Consider the following 18,572-nt stretch of genomic DNA (forward strand, 5'->3'; position numbering starts at 1 on the left):
TGCAAACCAAGATAAGGGCTCTCAGCAGACACAAATCGGCTGGCACTGATCTTGGATTTTCTAGCCGCCAGAACTGTGAGAAATTTCTGTGGTTTAAGCCACCCAGTCTCTGGTATCTTGCTATAACAGTCCAATCTGACTAAGATAGACTAAAATTTTAATAGTAGGACATCAAATCCAGATGAAATGGGGGAAAAAGCTGGCGGTAATTGCATTTCAGAAATGTAGTATTTTGTTACAGAATTGTGGGAGTGGAGCAGAGTGGAATGGGGAAGGTTGTCATAGTGAAGCCACATGTCTAGTAACATGTAGGGTCTCTGGGAAAAGGACTTTACGTTTTACAGCTTTATGCTTGGATGGCTAGCTTGTGCCCCCCTGGGGTCTCAGGCCATCTCTGAGGGTGTGGAAGAGGTAGGGGCACCCAAGTGTTACAATTCCGAAGGGGCCTCTCAACCTGCTTTTCTTTCAACCACCTGCAATGATGGAGTGGCCTTTGCCACTCCATGTTAGGGGGTCAGAGGCCACCTTCTAGCATCTCTTACTTATTTTCATAAATTGTTGTCTCCACTCAGAAGAAGGATTGCCTTCTGTGATTTGGTTTTATTTTGGTACCCAGTTCATTCAGCATTAAATTTTAGCACAAATTGTCAGTGTTCCTAATGTGAAATTTCTATCGCTGATGCAGCTATTTCATTTGTACATTTTATTGCTTTTAAAAAAAATATGATATTCGTTCAAAGGTGGGGACAAGGCACATGCCTATTCATTTTTCTGTATCTAGAATAATGTGTAAAGTCCTGGATAAGCTTTAAGCAATTCAAGAGCCCATTGACTAGATGAGTTTTCCCCTGAAGGCAACTCCAATTCTAAATACATGGATTTTTATGGTGCATGTTTGTGGGTAAGGCCCCTGCATCTCTGAGTATTTTCTTGCATTGAAAAACCTGCTAGCTTCATTGGAAGAGCCTTTGCCCTGCGCGCTGAGATGCATCAAATCAAGCAAGGTGGCAATCAACAGCTTTCCTGGGAGGCATCTTGTCTTAACTGCCTGAAGTTAGGGAACCCAGCAACACCTCCCAATTGTTTCTTCTCTATACATTCGGAAGAGCAGGAGAAGTCTGTATGTCAATTTAAAAACTTTTTCCCAGAGCTTGGGAGATTAACATATAAACTCTGGACAGGGCAGGTAGGTTCCCTGCTTCCTTCCAAATTGAAGCCAAGATTAATTACGGTGTTCACCTGTTCCTGAAACAGGCTGGGTAATGGATGCTGGCTGTGCGCTCCCTGAAGCAGCACTAATCCCACAGTTCTCCGCGGAATCACTGGCTTTGATCAACTCATTCCCTCTCAGCAGGCCAACGTGGTAGCCACAGGACACAAGTGCTTAGTTTACAATCATGTTAATTTTGCTTTTTGTTTGTCTTTAGCAGTTGGAGATTAATGAGTAAAAAGGGTGTTTAAATTTTCAACTAGCCTTCTAATCACTTGGCCTTGCAGTTGCTGGCAGTTTTATTACTTTGATTTCCTGAATCAATCAGGTATACAGTTTCCTTGTCCAATATCGCTTATGGTGCAGGAAGACAGTCCTACCAGGAATTGTTGCTACCATTCTGAATTCCACAAAAGGCTACTGTAAAAATACTTTAGCACCTTTGTAATGACTTTATAGGAGTTTTTTGCTGCATGCATCCATGGCATTTTCAATAAATCAGAGACATTTTCGAAGTATTTTACAAAGGATGTTGCTATGCCCATTTATCATAGCTCAGGAATCAAATTAGCCCGTAGACAGGGTGGTGAAGAATAATCCAGAATCTGGAGTAAATTCATTAGAAGTTGAGGTCATTGCTACTCATCTTCCTAATTCTATCTTCTGCAAATTCCATTCTATTGTATGGTTTCTTGAGTTTGTGCTTGCTGACATGTACATAAAAAAGCTACGTCTTGATGATTCCCTTTCCAAGACACTTCATATCAAAGAAATCCCCCTCAGGTTTATACATTGTAGTGGAGATTTTGTATACACAGTGCCACTGAGGATGCATTGTTCCTGGCAGTAAGGAACAGGGATAGCTTTGCTTTAACATAACAATGATTTTTCTAAGGTGCAAACCTGATCACCTTACTTCTTGGCTTAACAGCCTTTAATGTTCCCTATAATCTGTGGATCATGCTCTGACAAGGTTACAGATTCATCTTTCCACTGAGTTCCTTCTTCCTTTATCATTGCGCTACCAGCTCCTAACACAGGAAGAGGCCCTCACTAAGGAGTTGTTTGAAGCATTAGGGAACGAATTTCGTTCTTGGCACACTGTCATGAAGAGGCATTCAGGGGTCTGTCCAGTTGTCCCAAGTGCACAGCGGCATTTCTCAGGACCTCTAACCTGGGTGACCTGTGGTACCTATTTCCCCAGCCCACTGGGGTTTTTCCTCACGCTCCAAAACTGTAAGGATGATATCTGAGAGACTGGCCTTAAGAGTGAGTTTGTGGGACTCTGGTTTGTGTCTGGACATGAAGGACAGTGAATAAAGGTGGGCTATTCTCCTGGGGGTAAAGATAAAAAAGGAGGTATAGCACCTAATGTAGACAGGCTGGAGCAGGGTATAATGGCAGACATGAATGAGTGTGTAAGGTGGCTGTGGGACTTGTGGGATGGTGCTGTGGCAGGATGCATTTTCTAAAGATGGCCTTGCCAATATATATCTAATTCATATGTTCTCCTTACAATGTGATTTGACACTCCTCTGTTGAGAGATGGATGGAGACTTGACTTGGGGTGGTGAACACACAATACAGTGTACAGATGGTTTGTTATAGAATTAGGCACATGAAACCTGTATAATTTTGTTAACCGGTATCACCCCAATAAATACAAATTTAAAAAAAGAGAGAGATAGGGTTATATTCCCAACCCTTGAAACTGAATGTGCTTTTGTAACTGCTTCAACCAATAGTACGGTGAAATGATGCTGTGTAACTTCTAAGGCTAAGATCATAAAAGTCCCTAAACACAGCTTACCCCTGCTTCTCTCTCAGGACATACATCTTTGGAACTCTGATCTGCTATTATAAGAAGTCCTGCTATCCTGAAGATGCCATGCTGGAGATACCATACAGAGTTAGAGGGGTATGTTTGTGGAACATCCGTAAGGTGTTCCAATAGCCAGCTATTGGAGCCTCTCCAGCCTAGGTCCCCGAGATGAGAGTAAGAAAACCTTTGAAACAACTCTAACTCCAACCAACCTGACTTGCAACCTCACAAGGGACCTTGAGCAGAAATGCCCAGCTGAATTGCTCTGGAATTCTTTACAGATAAATAACATAAGAAGCAAAAATATTGTTGTTCTAAGTCATTAAGTTTTGGTGATTTGTTGTGTAGCCAGTGTCTGGAAAAAGGAAACTGAATTAAAAAAAAACAAAACACAAAACATTTGGGGTAACTGCAGTTTGTTTTAAAAATAAATACCTAGAAAAGACCATAGAATGACTAGATTGGGTTTATTCCAGAAATGCAAAGTTGATTTAACATTAAAAAGTTTATCAATATAATTAGTTATATTTACAGAATAAAGGGAAAGTAGAACCAATTTAATGGAGAAAAAGTATTTGGTAAAATACTACATATATTCATGATTGAAAAAATTCTAATTCCCATAAATAGAAAGGATCTTCCCTAACCTGAGCTATAGCAAATAACATATTAAATAATATCAGAACCTTTCCATTGAAGTTGGGAACAAGATAAAGATGCCCACTATCATCATTTTTATTTAATATTGTCCTAGCGAGTACAAAAGGCAAAAAACAAAGTAGAATGTGTAAAGCTTAGAGCAAAAGGAAAAAATTGGTCATTATATGCAACTGACATACTTGTATATATTAAAAAATTCATAAATCTACTGATAAATTATTAGAATGAAAAGAATTTTATTCTTTTCTGAGGGAGGGAAGGAGGGAGGGGGCAAGGGAAAGTGGTGGGGGGTTGGCAGAGACCAATGTATTTGAAAAAATTAAATAAAATAAAAAAAATTTTAAAAGGGTTAAAGCACTAAAAATTATAAAGAGGTTGGAATATAGCAAGATTTCTAGATACAGGGTAACAATATACTATTTATTATCAGCTGAATTTCTATATACCACCAACAATCAGAAAATGACAGTTTAAAAATACCATTAAAATAGCATCAACCACCCCCGCTCCCAACACATCAAGTGGGGAAAATAGGTAACCTTACAGTTGAGAAATGTGGCAGATACTACCTTAACCAAGTGAGCAAAGTGAACATTAATGGCAAAGGAAAAACTGGACATTTTATACCTCAAAATAGTGCACCAAGAAAGAGATAATATCACTTTCATGGGTTTTTCTGTTCAAAATGCATAACCTAATCTAATCATGAAGAACTATCAGACAATCTTAAATCAAGGATATTGTACAAATTGGCCTGCATTCCTAAAAAGAAAACCAAAACAAAGAGAAACTGTTCCAAATGAAAGAAGATTAAAGAGACCTGACAACTAAATGCAATACATGGTCCTGGATTGGATCTTGGACCAGAAAAAAAAAACACACCACAATTTTTTTTTTTTTTTGCTACAGGTAATATTAGTGAAAGAATTGATGAATTTAAATAAGGCATGCAGATTAGGTTATAATATTACATTAATGTTAATTTCCTGATTTTGATACACGTACTGTTGTTATATAAGAGAATATCATTGATTTTACAAAGTATAGATCGAACTATATAGAGGTAAAATGGAATCATGTCTTCGATTTACTCTCAAATGTATAAAGGGAGGAGAATACCATGTTCATACACTAGAATACAATTATCCTTGAATTGACCTTAATACTTATGTAGTCCTAATAAAAATTTTAGCAGGCTTTCTGTTTCCTTATTTTGGTGGATTTGACAAGGTGATTAAAAAATGTATATAAAAATGCAAAAAGCCAAAAATAGGGTAATTTTGAAAAAGAAGAACAAAGTAGAAGGACTTGCTACCGAGTATCAAAATTTATTATAGATCTACAGTTAAGACAGCATAGTCTCATGCAAGAATAGATAAATAGGCCAATTGGACAGAATAGAGTGACTGACAATAGATATACATGTGGACATTTAATTTATGACAAAGGTGACATTTAAGAGCAGTGCGGAAAGGTGGTATCTTTTCCCCACTCAATAAATAGTTCTGGTACAATTGGATATTCATATGGAAAAAATGAAGCCTGACCCCTACATCATATCATATGGAAAATTCTAAGAAATTGCAGACCTAAATGTATAAAGCTTCTGAAAGTAACATAGTAAACAATTTCATGATCATGATGAAAAATATTTCATAAACAGAACACAAAAGGTACACTAATCATGAAGGAAAAGATTGATAACTTGGATCAAACTACCATTAACAACATCTGTTCACCAAAAGACGCCATTAAAGGAGTGAAAGGGCAAGCCAGTGGAATTATACCCAGAATATAAAGAACTCTTTCAAATCAGTAAGACAAGTGCAGACAAACTATTTAAAAATGGGCAAAAGATATGAAGAAATTTAATGAAATGACTACTAATATATGAAAAAGCACTCAAATTCATTAGCAATCAAGGACACTGATAAAAACAATAAAATTCACTACATACTCCCACCAGAATGACTAAAATTACCAAGACTGACAATTCTAATTATTAGTGAGGATGTGGAGCTAGTGAGAATTCTCATACATTCATGGTAGTGATGTAAATTGATACAACTACATTGAAAAAAATATATGCCTGGCAGATATGTATGCACATATATACCAAAAGACATATACAGAAATATTATTTATATTAGTCCCAAACTAGATATAACCCAAAAGTAGAATGGATAAATTGTGGCATATTCACACAACTGAACACTATTGGCAATAAAAATGAATGAATTGCAACTATATTCAACCATATGAATTAATTTCTCAGACATGTTGAGCAAGATACAAAAGAACATACGTGATATGACTCCATTTACATGTAGTTCAAAAACAGGCAAAACCAATCCTTTAAGAAATTTTATTTTTTATTGAATTATAACAAGAAGAGAAAACGCATGGATCTTAAAAGTACAAGATGATATTTAAATATGTAAATTATCATAATAACCGTCATTTAGATCAAGATGTGAAACATTTTGACCATACCAGCAGATGTGTCCCTTCCCAGATGAAAACTCCCAATGTGAACCATTATTCTGACTTATTTTTACCCTGAATTAGTTTTTTTCATGGATTACTATTTCTTGACCTGATTGTTGGCTACATGGCTGTGATCACTTTTTATTATTTATCAATCTGTACACTTAGGACTTCTGTATTTTTCTGTATGTTATACTTCAATAAATTTTTTTTTTAAATAAAATGATTCTATGAACTATGGCCCCTAAAACCCTGCACGAGGACTGTAGAATTTTACTTGGGTATGTTCTAAGCCTTAGCTTCTTCCATTTCTGAGACTATAGACATAGTTCGTGATTTTATGGCTATTATTTTATGAGTCTGCTTAAACTAGAGACTCACATTAAAATAGAAAGGGAGAATAAAATTTAAAAATTACTGTACTATAAAAATAATTGTTTCTCTCTAAGGGGAAGTGATAAATACATGAATTATTTTTTTCTCCCTCAGTTTCCCTGGCCTTTTAGAGAACAATGTGAAAGACACTGAAGAGGTGGGATAAAGGGCTTAACAATGAGCAAACAAAAGCATCTTATTTGTAACTAGTGTCACCTGAATGATCTACCTCCCTGTTAGTCTCTATTTAAATCAAGGTATGGCCCTAAAGCTGGTCTTCAATATTAAAGTCTGACACTTAACACCCCAATGTAGAATCTCTTATTATGTCCAGGGTATTCTTGTCATGAGTTCATTAATTTTATGCTGGGACTGTGCATATTTCTGCCTGCTGCTTTCTGAGAAAATTTACAGGAGTAGTGGATACCAATAATTATTAAAACCATGGAGTGTTTTGTAGGAACTGACTCTTTGTTGTTTTACCTCCTCCCTCACCCTCCTTATATTGCACAACCTTCCTATTGAGATAAGGCCGAGCTGTTATGGCTAATATTAAAGAATACTATTTTTATCTGAGTTAGTTCCAATTTAATCTCCATTTCATAAAGCTGCCTCAAAATGAATTGATGGCTTTAAAAAAATAATCACTTTTGTGAAACAATTAGTTTGAGACATTGTGTTTCTACTATTAGGTGAACATCAGAATTTTATGTTTGAAAAATTAGAAGCAGTTAATTGCATTCAAATTATGATTCTCTCCTGAGGAAAGTACTTTGCAGACTAGAATTATTAGTCCCACTTTGTAAATGTAAAAGCAAGCATTGAAGAAATTAAGTGCTCTGTGTAAAATTAGAACTAGGAATAAGACTCAGGATTTCTGGTTCTTACTTTTGCACCAAAACATTTGACCACAGGCAGCTTTCAGAATTTAGCCAAGTATAAAGATTTTGTCCAGATAACCTTAATAAATTAATGTGCAATAATAAAAAGAAATCTTTAATCTATACAATCCCCCTTCACATTAAGTTTATGACCTCATATTTAATGGATACTGTAAGAAAGACATGAAACCTTATCTGGATATTGTGGTACTTGATATAGGAGTAAAATTTTGAAGTGGCAAAGTTGACATTATGCTCTGATTTCATGTTCACATGATGTAAAGAACATCCAAGTAAGTATTTTTTTCATGAAAGTGTCATGGCCAAAATGGAATTAAATAATTAAAACTGTAACACATAGGAGAACATATATGCCAATGATATGGTGGACAAGGGTTTAATCTCCAAAATTTATAAAGAACTCTTATAAATCTAATTCAACTGAAAAATGGGCAAAGGACCTGAATAGATACTTCTCCAAGGAGGACATACATATGGCCCATAGATATATGAAAAACTGTTCAACATCACTAGTCATCAGAGAGATGCAAATTAAAACCACAATGAGATATCACCTCACACCTGTCAGAATGGCTATTATGAATAAATCAACAAACAACAAGTGCTGGCAAGGATGCGGAGAAAAGGGAAACCCTAAGGTGCACTGTTGAGGGGAATGCAGACTGATGCAGCCACTGTGGAAAACAGTATGGAATTTCCTCAAAAAACTAAAAATGGAACTGACTTTTGACCCAGCAATTCCACTCCTGGGAATATACCCTAAGAATCCTGAAACAAAAGTTCCAAAAAAAGTGTGTGCCCACATGTTCATAGCAGTGGTATTTACAATAGCCAAGATTTGGATACAGCCTAAGTGCTCATCAGTAGATGAGTGGAGGAAAAAAACTGGTATATCTACACAATGAAATACTACACAGCAGAGAGAAAGAAGGAATTTCTACCTTCTGCAACAGCATGGATGGAAATGGAGACTGTTATGCTAAGTCATAGACCAGTCAGTGAAATAGACCAGTCAGTGAGAGACAAATACCATATAATCTCACTTATAAGAGGAATCTAATGAACAAAATAAACTAATGAGCAAAATAGAATCACTGGCATAGAATCATGGAGCAGACTGACAGCTGTAAGAGGGGAGGGAGGGATAGGGACTGATTGAAAGATAGTGAAGGAATTAGTCAAAGAACATATACGAAGGACCCATGGACATGGACAATGGTGAAGGGATAATGGAAGTGGGGAGCAGGTTGGGTGGAGGGGAGCAAAGGGGAAAAAAGCTGGACAACTGTAATAGCATAAACAATAAAATAATAAAACTTTAACACACCTCTAACCTACTATCATGTGTTATGAATACAGGATAGTACACCAAATACTTCTGTAAATATTAGAATTATTATATAATAGAGTGTTTTTTATTTTGCATTATATTATTCAATAAATTTTATAAATAGTTTGGCTCAAAAACAATATAAAATTCTTCATAAATTTATCCAGCTCCTACACTCTTTCTAAATCTTCATATTAAGTACAAATCTATTTCCCTGTTTATTTAACAATTTAGAAGTTTTAAACTGATCGTATATGTAAAATTGTTAGCTTCATAGTCATCACTGATTATTGTAGCATTTTACTGACACTAACATTATTGCAACAATGAATATACATTCATATATATTTCATCCAACAGGTAGAACTTTCACTAATAAAACACATAAAATTTAATCAAAATTGCATCTAGCATGTTCACTCATTTTATTTTGTTATTATTTTTCTTTTATTAACATTTATGCTAATAACTTCTTGTTCAGTTTTTCTTTTTCTGGAATATCTTTTTCTTTTGTGCAACCTCCTCTTCTGTTTTACAAACAATCTGCTCTTTTTCAGCTGGCTCCTCTCCATGTGTCAGGCAGAGCTCATGTATAGGTTAACCTGCCCACAGGCTCTGTTAAGTTCTGCACCACATCTTGGGAGCTTTGTTCACCTGGATGTGCTCAATGACAGTGAATCTACATACAAGCCCTTCAGTTCAGCACTACTCTCTGCACTTTTGAGCATATGCAGCAAAAATTCAGCACTCTTTTTGGGCCACCAACCCAGTGTCCAGCCCCACTGTTTGGCCTGGGCACAACTACCAATGCCACCATCATAACAGCAGAATGGCATGCATTGTTTCTGTAAAGTGACATCATTTAGGTACTTGGTGGCTTTTTGGATATGCATACCCTTGATGGCCTGGGCAGTTTCACAACTGTTCTTAAACACGAAGACTTGAACCTCTAGATTTTGTGGGGTTTTCTGGGTCAAGGGAATAGCAAACCATTTTCAGAGATCATCTCAGGCTGCTTAAGGGAAGAAAATGCTCATTCTTTTTAGAAAACATTCTAATACTAACAGTGAAACCAAATCTGTGCCTTGTTTATGTAATTGCTGCTGTTACACTGACTAAATAGGGTGGTGATCTATGCTTTTACAAGATCATTAATTACAGAGTTCAGGGATGTCACCAATGACACAAAAGTGGGCACTTGGTCAGAGCCTAAGTTAATTGGCAGATTCTGGTTGAATTCTGAGGTTGAACTGAAACTTCAGGGTATGCATAATATTTTCTTTTTTACTACATAACATGTCCTATGACACTAATATAGTATGTATATTATAAACCATACACAAAAATAAAATAAGTAAAAGTTTTAACATTTTCTTCCTGTATTCTAGTGAATGTTCTCCTGCACATCTAGGGGTGTGTGGACCTCCCAGTTGGGGACTACTCCTTAACCTGATATAAGAGAGCCCTTCAATATCTGGTCCTTGTTTTTTTTGTTTGTTTGTTTTATTTTGTTTTTTTCCTTCAGCATCCAAAATCTTTTTAATAACAAGGCAGGATCTGGAGATAGTTTTTGTAGCCACGGGTGGCCCCTTGGCCTCTTGGGCTCTGGAACTTTGGTCCCTTGGATCATATGTAGGGTTTGGTGTCACTGTGCGGGGCTTTTGGGGCCTTGCCCAAGTGCCCATGCACCTCTTGGCCCTTTTGAGGACCAGAATGCAAGACGGTGCCACAGCCCTTGGGGGCCCAAGGCCCACTGGTCAAAGGCAAGGATCTTGCCCCAGGCCTTGAGGATGCAGCTCCTAGTATGGCTGCTCATGCGAAGTGCACACACCTTCAGTTTGGGCACCTCCTGCACACACGCATCATTGGTTATAGTCCCTACGACCACAGCACTTTTGCCCTCTTGGCCAGGAAGCTTCATCTGCTGGGTCATCCAGGAAAGGGACAGAGGCGGCCGGTTGTTGCAACTCATGATCAACCTCTTTAGCACCACTTGGTTGAAGGTTGGTTCTTCAGGTCAGAAACCTGTATAGCTTGACCAACAGCCTTAGGTAGACATCCTGGCTCTTAGGCTCCTTGAGGAATCTTTTGTCTTTGTCATGGAGGATGCTGATTCACATGATGGTGCCTCTGGTCGCTGTTTTTCCTGTCCACTCTCCATCTTGAGCTTTATACTCCAACAACATGGGATGGCTTGTAGTCTTCTATGCATTCTGCTATTTCTTGCCGCTGTGCCTTTGCTGAGGCTATACCATGTGCCTAGCACGCTCTTTTTTTCTTTCTTTGCTTGCTTACCTCCATTCATCCTTTTGTTTCATCTCACACAACACTTTCTCCAGGCGGCTCCTGAGAGTCCTTTTTTCCTCCTTTGATACTGTTAGGTGTCCTCTTCCCGGCTCCCAAATTCCTAGTGTGTAGTTCTATTGTTACACTTAATTGTACTTTAATTGTCAGGGGTGACCCTGAACTGATTTAGCTTATGTTTCTGCCACCTTGGAGGATTGGGGCTGAAATAGAAATTAAATTGGGATACAGAAAAGTAGAAAAAGTTGTATTTTCTGTACACTTGAGGATTTTCAGACTGATGTTTGAATTTACTACCCTTACTGACCCTGGCCCTTGGTACCAGGAATTATACTTTACCCAGTGGTTAGGTTCAAAGGTGAAAAACATATTTGTCAGGTAGAGTACTAGGAAATAGAAGGCACCATTAAATGAAGATATTTGGAGAGCTTTTAATAAGGGAATGTCTAGGAAAAACTGACTGGGTTTTCCTTCACTGTCACACATAACCAGTTTGTGGGTTTCTCCACACTGACCAAATTCTCTGACACCAGCTGGATGTCTTACAATTCAATTCAGTTTTTGAACTAACTGGAGTTAGCACAGGCACCACAGGTTAAGGACTCAGATCCACAAGATCCCCACTTCAGATGCCAGTTGAAAGTAATTAGTTTCTAGGATGCCCACAACTTTTGTCTGACTTGGCTAAAAATCAAAGGTTCTAATATCCTCATCCTCAGGGTCAATAGTTTGCTAAAGCAGCTCACAGAACCCAGGAAAACAGCTTACTTGCTCTTGCCAATTTATTACATAGGATATATTAAAGGCTACAAGTGAACAGCTAGATGAAGTCATACCCAGGGCGAGGTTGGGAAGGGTCCTGGGCACAGGAGCTTCTGTCCCTGAGGAGCTGGGAGACATCACCCTCATGGCATGTGGCTGTGTTCACCCACCCAGAACCCCGTACTTCAGGGATTTTTATGGAGTCTTCATCACATAGCCACAGTGTATTATTAACTACACTTCTACACCTTCCCTTTTTCCAGAGAATGGGGGTGGGGCTGAAAGTTCCAAGCTTCTAATCAAGGCTTGGTGTTTCTGGTGACCAGCCTCCATTAAGGAGCCCAACAAGAGTTGCTTCATTAGAACGAAAGACCTTCTGATCCCCTGGGAAATTCCAAGGGATTTAGGAGCTCTGTGTCAGATACTCATCATGCAGGAAAGTAGAAAGGTCTTAGGAGTTCTGGTTTAGGAATGGGTGGTGGGGGATGGGGTGGGTCAAAGACTTAAGTATTAGAAAAAAAGATTTTCCTAGCAGCCCTATTTACAAGGGTTTTAAGAGGTCTATGTCAGAAACTAGGGGTACAGACCAATATATATATATTTGTATTATTTTACAGAGATGACTTACAAAGTTGTCCACTGTGTCTTGGTAAACCTCGAGGGATGGTGCATTACCCAGGGCTTGTAATAGCAGGTTCTATTTCCACTTCTGGGTTTGTAGGAGCCGTGAGAGGGAGTGGTTACAGGAAACCACAGATAGAAAGCTGTATAGACTAGGTCACTGACCAAAGTAGAGACATTTGAGGTCACTTTACTGGGAAAGGAACACCCTGACTTTTCTCTCCTGCCTCTCCATCTCCTGCCAGTGACCCCCACCTTTGGCTGAACCCAACTGAAAGCCAGCAAGCAAAGCAGCCTGTTGATGTAGTCTCTGGCACAGCACGTGGTGGGGAGGGTGGAGAGAGGATAAGGAGGGAGAACAGAGGCATCCAGCGCAGCAGATAACCTGAAGTATCTTTGGAATTCCGCCACACCCACCTCAGCCCCTCCTCTACCTAGTCTTAAGGTTGCACATATGAAACTTTTAAGTAAGTGACTTATAAAGTGGTGGCAAATGCTCAAATCTTTCCTTTATTCCTTTTCCTCTGAGACTCTCTCTCAGCCAATCAACCATGGCCGTTTGGCTGAAGTGATGGGGAATTCTCCAATGCAGAAGATTAGCAAAATATCAAATGTCTCAGGGGGCCAGGCAGGTGATGAAAATCAGACAAAAAACCACACAAAATTAAGAAAAAACTCATGAATGGATGCAGTTGCAGGCAGTAAGTGGGGTGATCTCTGGCATGCTCTCCAAATAATATTCCTTTTCATCAGCTTTTAGTTAATAGTGATTAGCAACCATAGTGTGGGCTAATCATGTCTGGATACAGAGTGGGATTTATAGAAAGCAGTATTTTCCACGTCCTTCAGAAAGTCCGATCCCCCTAATAACCATGGGCAGAGGCTCGGAGCACTTCTGGAGGCTTGCTCTGTGCAAACACTGTCCTAAGTGCTCTGCCTGAATTAGCTCCTTTAATACCTTCCAAGTTCTTATAAGACAGGCATTGTTATGATCACTACTTTAAAGGTGTGGAAACAGGCACAGAGACTTACTACATCTGTTTAGCTGAGCATTACAGGCAGGACTATGTAGCTGGTGAGAGCCAAGGGGATTCTTTAGTTAACTTTTGAAGATTATTTGAATCTAACTTGGTTTAAACAATGATTTGAAGTGTCTGGAATATTTTAACCTTTGAAATATAAATTATAACCTCAAGAAATGGAAAATCTGGGGGGGGGGGGGAATTTTACCTTTCCAGGGGCGGGGTTTTTGAGTGGCCACAGTCATGGCTGCGTTAACCTCTTTGGGTAGGAAATCATAATGGCCTTCCCTTCACTTGTCTGAACATTTGTCTCGGCCTCTTGGAGCCTGTAGATTTCCAGGTGCTAAGTGCACACCCTGCATTCTAGACATATCCTGTTAGAACAAACAGTGGGGAGAAGTGAGCTTTGTGAAAACTTTTCCCTCCTTGGTTACCTTAACAGACCACCTGCAGCATCTCTGTATTGGACAACTTACAAGTGTTCAAGCTCAACAATGGGTATTTAATCACATCCAAGAGAGAATGACATAAGATAAATCATTATTTGAAAACTTCTAACACTATGCAGAATAAGAATGGTAAGAAAGGACATCTTGCCTTCTTCCTAGCAGGAAATCACACATTTTTTTTCCTCATGAACAGTAATGCTAGCTGTAGGTTTTTTGTAGATACTCTTCATAAATTTGAGGAAATTTCCTTCCATTCCTATTTTTATCATAAATGGGTATTGAATTTTGTCAAATGATTTTCTGCATCAGTTAATATGATCATGTAAGTTTTATTTTTCAGCTTGCTGGCATGGTAGATTCCAGTGAGTGTTTAAAAAATGCTGAACCAGCCTTGCATACCTGAAATAAATTCCACTTGGTCATCGTGTGTAACTCTTTTTTGTACATTGCTGGATTTGATTTGTTTATATTTTGTTAAGGATTTTTTGCTTCTAAGTTCATGAGACATATTGGTCTGTAGTTTTTTTTTTGTTTTTTTTTTTTGTAGCATCTTTGGTTTTGGTATCACGGTAACACTAACCCCATAAGGTGTATTAGGAAATGTTCTCTTGCATTTCCTGGAAGAGACTGTGTAGAGTTGATGCTAACTCTTCTTATTTGTTTGGTAGAATTCTTCGCTAAAACCATCTGGGCCTGGAGATTTCTTTTCTATGAGTTATAAAGTTATGAATTCAATTCTCTTCATCATAATAAGGCTATTTAAATGATCTATTTCATATTGAGTGAATTGTGGTAGCTTGTGTTTTTTCAAGACTTCCTTCTTTTTATATACATTTAAGGAGTGTAGAGTTTAGAATAATGATCTGTTTGATGTCTGCAAGGGTCTGTAGTGATATCCTATTTCACTGTTTATTTTTTTAATTAACAGCTTTATTGAGGTATAATTTATATACAAAACTGCACATATTTAATATATACAGTTTGATGAGTTTGGATTTATGCATGCAATCATGAAACATAAACATACCTATCACCTCCAAAAGGTTCTCTATGCCCTCACCCCCCCCTTTTTTGGTGATAACACTTAATATGAGATCTACCTTCTTAACCAATTTTTAAAGTGTACAATATAGTATTGTTAACTATAAGTGCTATGTTATACAGCAGATCTCTAGAGCTTATTCATCTTGCATAACAAACTTTTTACCCACTGAAGAATTCCTCATTTTTCTTCCTCTTACCCCCTGACAACCCCCAATTAAACTCTCTGCTTCTATGAGTTAGACTATTTCAAACACCTCATATCAATAGATTAATCCAGTATTTGTATTTGCCCTTTTGTAACTGGTTTATTTCACTTAGCACAATGTTCTCTATATTCATCCATGTTGTTGCATATGGCAAAATTTCCTTTTTTAAGGCTGAATAATATTCCATTATATGTACACACCACATTTTCTTTATTTATTTATCTGTCAATAGACATTTAGGTTGTTTCCATATCTTGGCTATTGTAAAAAATGCTGCAGTGAACATAAAAGTGCAGAGAGCTCTTCTAGATTCTGATTTCAATTCTTTTGGATATATACCCAGAAGTGGGATTGCTGGGTCATATCATAGTTCTATTTTTAATTTTTCCAGGAATCTTCATACTGTTTTATATAGCAGCTGCACCATTTTACACTCCCACCAACAGTGTATAAGTGTTCCAATTTATCCATATCCTTGCCAACCCTTGTTATTTTTCATTTTTTTAATGATAGCTACCCAAATGGGTATGAGATGATATTTCATTGAGCCTTTCATTTGCATTTCCCTGATGATCAGCAATGTTGAGCACTTTTTCATGTACCTGTTGGCCATTTGTATACCTTTGGAGAAAATTCAAATCCTTTGCCTATTTTTAAAAATCGAGTCCTTTGTTTGGCTATTGAGTTATAGGAATTCCTTATATATTTTGGATAGTAATCCTTTATCAGATGTATATGGCTTGAAAATAATTTTTATCATTCCATAGGTTGTCTTTTCATTTTGTTGATTGTATCCTTTGCTGTACAGAAACTTAATTTTGAGGTAGTTCCACTTGTCTATTTTTACTTTTGTTGTCTAAGTTTTTGGTGTCATATCCAAGAAATCATTTTCAAGATCAACATCAAGAAGCTTTTCCCCTATGTGTTCTTGTAGGAATTTTATAGATTCAAGTTTTACTTTTAATCCCTGTTTCATTCTAGATATTGGTAATACATGTCTCCTCTCTTATTTTTGTCTTTGTTGCTAGAATATGATTTTTACTGATATTCTCAAAGAACCAACTCTTAGTTTCATTGATTTTCTTTATTGCTTTTTTGTTTTCATCCTCACTATTTCTGCTCTTATTCATATTGTTTCATTCCTTCTGCTTGCTTTGGGTTTATTTTGCTCTTCTTTTTCCAGGTTCTTGAGGTGGGAGCTTAGATCACTGATGTGAGATTTTTCTCTCTTTTCTAATGTATGTATTTAGTACTACAAATTTCCCTCTCAGCACTGCTTTAACTGTGTTCCACAAATTTTGATATGTTGTATTTTCATTCAGTTCAATGTATTTAAAAAATTTTCCTGGTATAAAATTTATTAAAATAGCTGAGCTCTAAATTAAATCCAGGTTTGTTAAATCCGAAGTCTGTGTTCTTTCCTTTATGGAAGAAATATTGCCTCATGAAACAGCACGAATTTCTTGTAGGTAACTTTTATAGATAAATAAAATAATTCTTTATCCTCCCAAGATCTCAATTCGTACATGTATTAGGGTTCTCTAGAGAAACAGAAACAATAGGAGATACATAGATATAAAAAGATGATAGAGAGTTTGTATATTGGAATTGGCTTATTCATTACGAAGGCTGAGAAGTCCATGATCTGCTTTCTGCCATCTGGAGAACCAGGAAAGATGGTGGTGTAATTTAGCCCAAGCCCAAGGGCCTGAGAACCCTTGAAATATTGAGAAGGGAGTCTTCTGTTCATATTTTTTATTCTTTACTATCTAGCTACCTACTCATTCTCCTATGAAAATAGAAAATATCTTTATTGTCTTGGATCCACACAGTAAATCCCTACTTTCTAAGGTAGTTTTGCTGATGTCTCAACAGTTCAGTGGTATTTCAATGTCTCCTCTGATCTTTCTGCTACTAATTATTTTTCAGAGTTCAAATAGCTATTGCATACATTCTGTCCAGGTTTTATGACTATATGCAGTGGGAGAGAGAGGATAAAGAGTGTTTACTCCATGTTTGTTAGACTCATTCCCTCTGAGCTCCAGTGCCAGGGCAGCAGCTTGAAAGGTACCAGGGACATGTGGGGAGGGACTGAATTGTCTGGTATCAGGGTGGGAGCTGAGCATGGGGGGACAGCTTTCTGCAAGACAAAAATGCTGGCAGTGCTCACTGTTCGTTTTCTGAGGCCCCCTGCCCTGCTCCCTCAGAGCTGGCAAGCAGATGCCATCCAGGTCAATGCATTTATTTCCCTTGAGACTTTTTCTTTGACCCCTGGATTAGTTTAGAATTGTGTTATTTAGTTTCCATGTGTTTGGAGATTTTCCTGTTGTTTTTCTACTTTTGATTTTTAGTTCAATATTCTATTGTAGTCAGATAACATACTCAGTATGATTTCAATTATTTTATATTTGTTGAGGTTTGTTTTATGGCTTAGGATATGGATGATCTTAGTGTGTATTCTGTGGGCACTTGAATAGAAAGTGTATTCTGTTGTTGGGTGGAGTGTTCTATACATACTGATCAGCTCCTTGGTTGGTTGATGATGTTGTTGAATTTTCTAAATCCTTGCTTATTTTCTGTCTAGTTGTTCTATATACTGTTGATATGCCATTTTATTTTATGTTTGTTCTCTGTGTTTTTTTTCTCTATTTACTTTCCACTGCTTTCCATGGGTTATTGAACATATTTTTAGGGTTCTATTTTGATTTATATGTAGTATTTTTTAGTGTATCTTTTTGTATGGTTGTTCTAGGCATTATATAGTATACACACATCAAAGTATAGTGATGTTATTTTACCAGTTTTGGTGAAGTACAGAAACTGTACCTATCTTTATGTTGTGTTACCCTCCTCCATTTATAATGTAATTGTCTTAAATATTTTCTCTACATACATTTAAAACCACACCAGCATTTTAATTTTTGCTTCAACCATAAAACTAATTTAGAAGACTGAAAAGAAGGAACTCTGATTGTATTTATCTACATATTTGTGTACTATGTTCTTTCCTCCTTCTGGATATCCCAGCTTTCGTTTTTTTTAATCTTTTCTTTTTTGCTTAGAAAACTTCATTTACCCATTCTTTTAGGAAAGGTCTGCTGCCAACAAGTCTGTTAGTTTTCCTTTCTCAGAATGTCTTGATTTCCCCTTCATTCCTGAAGGATATTTTCACTAGGGATATGATTTTAGGTTGCCAGTTTTCTTCTTTGAGCACTTGAAAAATATTGTGTCATTTTCTTCTGTCTTCCATTGATACTAATGATAAGTCCACTATCATTCTGGTTGTTTTCGCTCTGTTGGTATATGTCTTTTTTCTCTGGCTGCTTCCAAGATATTTTTGCTGTTAGTTTTTGGAAGTTTAATTGTTTAACTGTTTGG

The 18,572-nt window shown here is 37.2% G+C and overlaps 1 pseudogene; it reads right to left on the reverse strand.

The window, feature by feature from the left end:
* Positions 1-10,325: 10,325 nt before the first annotated feature.
* On the reverse strand, positions 10,326-10,906 carry LOC129072014 (60S ribosomal protein L18-like; annotated as a pseudogene).
* Positions 10,907-18,572: the final 7,666 nt, after the last annotated feature.

Source organism: Pteronotus mesoamericanus, unplaced genomic scaffold (genome assembly GCF_021234165.1).
Source record: "Pteronotus mesoamericanus isolate MK-2021 breed Mesoamerican mustached bat unplaced genomic scaffold, CSHL_Meso_final contig_291, whole genome shotgun sequence".
Lineage (NCBI taxonomy): Eukaryota > Metazoa > Chordata > Mammalia > Chiroptera > Mormoopidae > Pteronotus > Pteronotus mesoamericanus.